The sequence below is a fragment of the Oncorhynchus clarkii genome, chromosome 24 (genome assembly GCF_045791955.1).
Source record: "Oncorhynchus clarkii lewisi isolate Uvic-CL-2024 chromosome 24, UVic_Ocla_1.0, whole genome shotgun sequence".
Lineage (NCBI taxonomy): Eukaryota > Metazoa > Chordata > Actinopteri > Salmoniformes > Salmonidae > Oncorhynchus > Oncorhynchus clarkii.
In genome coordinates, this window is record NC_092170.1 from 26,227,443 (window position 1) to 26,235,430 (window position 7,988).

Genomic DNA, 7,988 nt, shown 5'->3' on the forward strand with positions numbered 1-7,988 from the left:
AATGGTACATGATCAAACTTTACAGTAGGCACACGTGCTGTCTAGTCAATTGTGCAACACTTTATCTTGCGAGACACTTAGTTATAAATTATTTCTGAAGCATCTACAGTATATAGGTCCTATAAAGGGTCTATTAATTATCAATGGTTTGCACCTCTAGGCATGACAATGCTTCGTGCTTAGTTAGTCATTTCTGTCTTTGTCTTTCACAGATTGGTGTTTTTCAGAAAGCCAAAGGCTTCCTCAATATTCTCATTTAGATCAACAATTATTGATCATATTTGGCCCACTAGCATTGGCTGCCCTGTAGTGTTTACATACAGTGCATTCAGAAAGAATTCAGGCCCCTTTACTTTTTTCACATTTTGTTACGTTACAGCCTTATTCTAAAATGTATTAAATTGTTATTTTCCTCATCAATCTACACACAATAAACCATAATGACAAAGCAAAATCAGGTTTTAAGAAATGTTTGCAAATTTAAAATATCACATTTACATAAGTATACCTGTATTTGGGGAGTTTCTCCCATTCTTCTCTGCAGATCCTCTTAAGCTCTGTCAGATCGGATGCGGAGAGTTGCAGCACAGCTATTTTCAGGTGTCTCCAGAGATGTTCGATCCGATTTAAGTCCGGGCTCTGGCCGGGCCACTCAAGGACATTCAGGGACTTGTCCCGAAGTCACTCCTGCATTGTCTTGGCTGTGTGCTAAGGGTCGTTCTACTGTTGGAAGGTGAACCTTTGCCCCAGTCTGAGGTCCTGAGCATTCTGGAGCAGGATCTCAAGGATCTCTCTGATCTCTCCATTAATCTTTCTCTCGATCCTGACTAGTCTCACAGTCCCTCCCTTTGTATCTCTGTTCTTTACTGACCAGATCAGTCAGTAAATACAGTCTTCGTTCACAGTCGCTGCTGTCCTTGTCTGTTCCTAAGGATAGAACTGAGATGGGGAAACAATCTTTTTCCCATAATGCCCCTTCATCCTGGAACATGCTTCAAAAGATTTTAAAGTTATTGTTCTTGCCTGTTTTTAAGACTCTGATTGACAACACTGTTTGTGATAACCGCAATTGTTTCTAATCTTCAATTGTACCTGTAACTTGTGACACTTTGTCTTTTGTGTGTATTTTGTAATTTTCTGTAATATTTAATGACACACTGCTATTTCTCTGTTGTTTTGCCTTCTTGCCAGGTCACCCTCGCAAAAGAGGTTTTTAACCTCAATGGGTTTTACCTGGTTAAATAAAGGTTAAAAAATAAAAACATCCCCACACCATGATGCTGCCACCACCATGCTTCACCGTGGGGATGGTGCCAGGGTTCCTCCAGACGTATTGCTAGGCATTCAGGCCAAAGAGTTTAATCTTGGTTTCGTCAGACCGGAGAATCTTGTTTCTCATGGTCTGTGAGTCTTTAGGTGCCTTTTGGCAAATTCCAAGCGGGCTGTCATGTGCCTTTTACTGAGGAGTGGCTTCTTTCTGTTCATTACCATAAAGGCCTGATTGGTGGAGTGCTGCAGAGATGGTTGTCCTTCTGGAAGGTTCTCCTATCTCCACTTAGGAACTCTGGAGCTCTGTCGAAGTGACCATCGGGTTGTTTGTCACCTCCCTGACCAAGGCCCTTCTCCCCCAATTACTCAGTTTGGCCGGGTGGCCAGCTCTAGGAAGAGTCTTGGTGGTTCCAAACTTCTTCCATTTGAGAATGATGGCCACTGTGTTCTTGGGGACCTTCAATGCTGCAGAAATGTTTTGGTACCCTTCCCCAGGTCTGTGCCTCGACACAATCCTGTCTTGGAGCTCTACGGACAATTCCTTTGACCTCATGGCTTGGCTTTTGCTCTGACATGCACTGTCAACAGTTGGACCTTATATAGACAAGTGCGTGCCTTTCCAAATAATGTCCAATCAATTGCATTTATCACAGGTGGACTCCAATCAAGTTGTAGAAACATCTCAGGATGATCAATGGAAACAGGTTGCACCTGAGATCAATTTCAATTCTTATAGCAAAGGGTCTGAATACTATTTCTGTTTTGAATTTTTAATACATTTGTAAAAAATTCTAAAAACCTGTTCTGTCTTTGTCATTATGGGGTATTGTGTGTAGATTGATGAGAAAATAAATAATTTAATCCATTTTAGAATAAGGCTGTAACGTAACAAAATGTGGAAAAAATCAGGGGGTCTGAATACTTTCCGAATGCACTGTATGACACACGGACGAGACCTAATCCAGCCTTTCAGCCCAACCACACACAGTAACAATTGAATTCCTACCCTCGCCAACTGCAGGGGAATGGTCCTCATGTCCTCTGTTCCAGAGCCACAGTGGGTGGACTACATCACGATGAAGCAGAGACACAGATGCTGCAGAGGATACTGAGGCTTGGTCTTTACATTGGATCCCATGATGGACATTCAAGTGGATGGATAGACTCTTAAAATACTTATTTTAATAGAGATACAACCTGTTCTGTGTGTTTCGTCTGTAGACTTGGATTGGATCCATACGTCATTGATGCAAGCTGCTTATAGTGTTTTCAGTATACCATTTGAAAGGATACCACAGTCCTGTTTCGTACAGGCAGTTCCTGGAAGACAATTTTAGTGAACATTATGTATTGTGAGATTTTATCTCTGTGTCAGGTCTATAAATGGATGGGGCAAAGCACTAAAACTAGAGGTCTCCAGAAAGAGAAATGCTGTAGTCATAACTGGTGAATATAAGCCTAAAACTACTGGATGATTCCTCTAATTTGTCATCACATGTTATCACATTTCAATCAAAGATTGACTGAGCATAATCTGGAAAAGTGAGAAATGTTCGATCTTCCATTTCTCTAAATTTTATTTTTTAAACTGGTGAAGAGCAGAACCTTTGCATAAACTGGCATTGTTTCCCTTTTCCAGTTTGTTCCCTGCTGTTATTGTTTGACTATCCCGGCTGTTCAGAAAAGGTGCCTCCCATTGTATTTTAAATCTTTGTTAAACTGTACATTGGCTGCCTTTTTATCCCCACAGTACAATGAGAGTTTCAGATAGAGTGGCTGAATATGTCTGGTCAGCCTATTTTCCCATATCAGGCTCAACACCGTTCATATCGTCCATTAAACAGAACTCATATTAATTATAGTCAATGCGGACTGCATGGCAAAGCATTTTTTCCAGATTTGGGTTTGGAAAGAGACAAACGATCCAGAGGTGAGGGAATTTTTGAACTGTATTGTTAAGATTGTTCTTCTCTGTTTATGTTTTCAATTGTTATGATAAAGGAAAGGAGGAAAAACCTTTTCTGCTGTTACAATTTCCTTTGCATTGTATACCCCACACTGATATGGGCATACTCTAGCATTATTCTGTATCAACAGCTGTTTGAGAAGTAATGAGATAATGAGTGAAATTTTTTGTAAAATTATTTATTCAACCATCTTAGACCAGATAAGAAGTCATTTTCTCTCACTGTTTGCAAAACAGTAGAAAATGTTACTTTACATACACTACCGTTCAAAAGTTTGGGGTCACTTAGAAATGTCCTTGTTTTTGAAAGAAAAGCATGTGGGTGTCTAAATCATTCGGACTCTACTGTATTAGGTAGCAGTGCACTGAGAGGTTCTGATTCACACGCTTGTCCATTCTCAAACCTCCCCACCCCTTCCCCCAGGTTAAACCATGGGAGACTGGTCCATTCTAGGACGCTTCCTGTCCGAGGTGCAGAACCACTCCACAGTGATCAGCAAGATCTGGCTGACCATGCTGCCTGTTGATCTTCCGCATCCTGCTGGTGACCCTGGTGGGGGACGCGGTGTACAGCGATGAGCAGTTCAAGTTCACCTGCAACACCCTGCAGCCCGGCTGCAACAACGTCTGCTACGACACCTTCGCCCCCGTCTCACACCTGCGCTTCTGGGTCTTCCAGATCGTCTTGGTCTCCACGCCGTCCATCTTCTACATTGTTTACGCCCTGCACAAGATCGCCAAGGACGAGAAGCTGGAGATCCAGAGGGGGCAGGTGATGGCTGAGCGTACCTCCAAGAAGGTCTTTGGGCAGCTGGGAAGGGAAGGGCTGAAGAACTTGGAGACTGGTATGTCCACCTACTGCCCTGGATACAGGGAGGAGTGGGTTGGTCAGGAAGCGGAGGGGGTGGAGCAGAGCCTGCTGGAGGAGGTCTATGGGGAGTTGGGGGAGGACCCCACTCAGCTCTCCAGCCAGGTGCTGCTCATCTACATCCTGCACGTGCTGCTGCGCTCCGTCATGGAGATCACCTTCCTGGTGGGGCAGTACTACCTGTTTGGCTTCAAGGTGCCCCAACTGTACTGCTGCGAGACCTACCCCTGCCCCACCCGCACAGACTGCTTCGTGTCACGTGCCACTGAGAAGACCATCTTTCTCAACTTCATGTTCAGCATTAGCCTGGGCTGCTTTGTGCTCAACATCGCAGAGCTGCACTTTCTGGGCTGGGTCTACATCTTCCGCATACTGTGCTCCACTTGCTCCACCTGCTTCCGCCCTGAGAGGGACCCTGTGGGGCTGTACGACCACCACAACCCTCTGTTGCTGCAGCTCAAACATTCTCTGAGGGGCAGGCTGGTCCTGCAGACTCCCACTCCCATGGCCCAGGAGAAGGCTGGGGGCCACCTGCTCACTCATGTCCCAGCCATCACCTTTGAGACTGATTCTACTGTGGAGTGCACCTCCAAGAGGACTCCGGAAGAGAGGGACCGGGTTAAGGTTCAACTGGCAAACATGGCCAAGATGGGACGAACTAAGAAGTCTTGGCTGTGAAAGGCCCATTCTGTGTGATTCTCAGATGTAGCATTTTCCACTTTTGAAACAACAAAGGGAAAGAGAGTTTATAGCATAGGTTGCTCAGATTGGGCATTTGGAGAATAAGAGTATACTCCTGATTCAGAAAGAAAGATTTAGCTTTAGCATCCATACTATAGCCTAAATTACATAAAGAACATTCAAACTGTTCCTGAGTTTCAAAAGACAGAGAAAAGTAAAACATTTTGCTGGAAAATTGTATACATTCAGTTTACAGTCATTATCTTCAGTCTGTTCACACATACGTAAATCCTACTGTACACAATCTCAGGGTTCTTCAATACAAACACACCTGTTTGATAAAACATGACACGTTTTCTCATTCTAACAATGCTTGTAGGATACTTTTCAATAATTCCTTGTAATTGTTGAAATACATAGCTGGCAGAGTAGTTTTGACCTGTGTGCACACAGTCATTTATGTTGTCTAAAGGGACTTTGTCTCTTATAACATTATTATTTTCAGAATAATCTAATCTGATTGACTGGTGGGTAGTCAACTAACTATTTGTAGCATGTGTGCCTCTTTTTATTGATATTTGCATGGTATGTATGTGTATAGATCTTTAGTAATTAATGTTGAAATTATCGAAGAATAACTGAAATGTTTATAGTTGGTGTCCCAATCTCAAATGCTCTCATATTTGCCCATAGTATTTCAAAAACGGCAGAATCAAACAGTATTGGAACAGTGACTTGTATTTCTCATCCAGAAGTGTAAGAATTTTAGAAGAATGTAATTTCAACAATCAAACGTTGCACTGTTTGACAAGACAGTGTATGGAAAACCTGCATTTGAATGAGTTTAGTTTTTGACCACAAGAGGTCACTATAATACTTTAAGTTATCAAACAGGGTTGTGCTGAAAATCAAATGAACCACAGCCAAATAAATAATTTGTAATTAAGAGTAAGATTAAAAAAGACATGTATAACGTACTTTCTTGATGAAATACATTCTAAAATGTAAATATCTGTTTTTCTGAGTATGTAGTGCACATATCTGTGAGGATCAGACCCTTTTTTTCAATTTTCGCCTAAAATGACAAATCTAACTGCCTGTAGCTCAAGACCTGAAGCAAGGATATGCATATTCTTGATACCATTTGAAAGGAAACACTTTGAAGTTTGTGGAAATGTGAAATTAATGTTGGAGAATATAACACATTAGATCTGATAAAAGATAATACAATAAAAAAAATGTGTTTTTGTTGTTGTTGTATCATCATCTTTGAAATGCAAGAGAAAGGCCATAATGTATTATTCCAGCCCAGGTGCAATTTCGATTTTGGCCACTAGATGGCAGCAGTGCATGTGCAAAGTTTTAGACTGATCCAATGAACATTACTGTTCAAAATGTTGTATCAAGACTCAAATGTTCCTAATTCCTTTATTAATAAATGTTCAAGTTCATAAATGTGCACTCTCCTCAAACAATAGCATGGTATTATGTCACTGCAATAGCTACTGTAAATTGGAGAGTGCAGTTAGATTAACAAGAATTTAAGCTTTCTTCCCATATACAGTGCCTTGCGAAAGTATTCGGCCCCCTTGAACTTTGCGACCTTTTGCCACATTTCAGGCTTCAAACATAACGATATAAAACTGTATTTTTTTGTGAAGAATCAACAACAAGTGGGACACAATCATGAAGTGGAACGACATTTATTGGATATTTCAAACTTTTTTAACAAATCAAAAACTGAAAAATTGGGCGTGCAAAAATTATTCAGCCCCTTTACTTTCAGTGCAGCAAACTCTCTCCAGAAGTTCAGTGAGGATCTCTGAATGATCCAATGTTGACCTAAATGACTAATGATGATAAATACAATCCACCTGTGTGTAATAAAGTCTCCGTATAAATGCACCTGCACTGTGATAGTCTCAGAGGTCCGTTAAAAGCGCAGAGAGCATCATGAAGAACAAGGAACACACCAGGCAGGTCCGAGATACTGTTGTGAAGAAGTTTAAAGCCGGAATTGGATACAAAAAGATTTCCCAAGCTTTAAACATCCCAAGGAGCACTGTGCAAGCGATAATATTGAAATGGAAGGAGTATCAGACCACTGCAAATCTACCAAGACCTGGCCGTCCCTCTAAACTTTCAGCTCATACAAGGAGAAGACTGATCAGAGATGCAGCCAAGAGGCCCATGATCACTCTGGATGAACTGCAGAGATCTACAGCTGAGGTGGGAGACTCTGTCCATAGGACAACAATATATTGCACAAATCTGGCCTTTATGGAAGAGTGGCAAGAAGAAAGCCATTTCTTAAAGATATCCATAAAAAGTGTTGTTTAAAGATTGCCACAAGCCACCTGGGAGACACACCAAACATGTGGAAGAAGGTGCTCTGGTCAGATTAAACCAAAATTGAACTTTTTGGCAACAATGCAAAACGTTATGTTTGGCATAAAAGCAACACAGCTGAACACACCATCCCCACTGTCAAACATGGTGGTGGCAGCATCATGGTTTGGGCCTGCTTTTCTTCAGCAGGGACAGGGAAGATGGTTAAAATTGATGGGAAGATGGATGGAGCCAAATACAGGACCATTCTGGAAGAAAACCTGATGGAGTCTGCAAAAGACCTGAGACTGGGACGGAGATTTGTCTTCCAACAAGACAATGATCCAAAACATAAAGCAAAATCTACAATGGAATGGTTCAAAAATAAACATATCCAGGTGTTAGAATGGCCAAGTCAAAGTCCAGACCTGAATCCAATCGAGAATCTGTTGAAAGAACTGAAAACTGCTGTTCACAAATGCTCTCCATCCAACCTCACTGAGCTCGAGCTGTTTTGCAAGGAGGAATGGGAAAAGATTTCAAGTGTCTCGATGTGCAAAACTGATAGAGACATACCCCAAGCGACTTACAGCTGTAATCGCAGCAAAAGGTGGCGCTACAAAGTATTAATTTAAGGGGGCTGAATAATTTTGCACGCCCAATTTTTCAGTTTTTGATTTGTTAAAAAAGTTTGAAATATCCAATAAATGTCGTTCCACTTCATGATTGTGTCCCACTTGTTGTTGATTCTTCACAAAAAAATACAGTTTTATATCTTTATGTTTGAAGCCTGAAATGTGGCAAAAGGTCGCAAAGTTCAAGGGGGCCGAATACTTTCGCAAGGCACTGCTGCTCTAAAAAAGGAAAAAGCAGATA

At 41.6% G+C, this 7,988-nt stretch overlaps 1 pseudogene; it reads left to right on the forward strand.

Annotated features, from left to right (window-relative positions):
* The first annotated feature begins 3,667 nt into the window (after positions 1 to 3,667).
* On the forward strand, positions 3,668 to 4,781 carry LOC139383091 (gap junction delta-2 protein-like; annotated as a pseudogene).
* Positions 4,782 to 7,988: the final 3,207 nt, after the last annotated feature.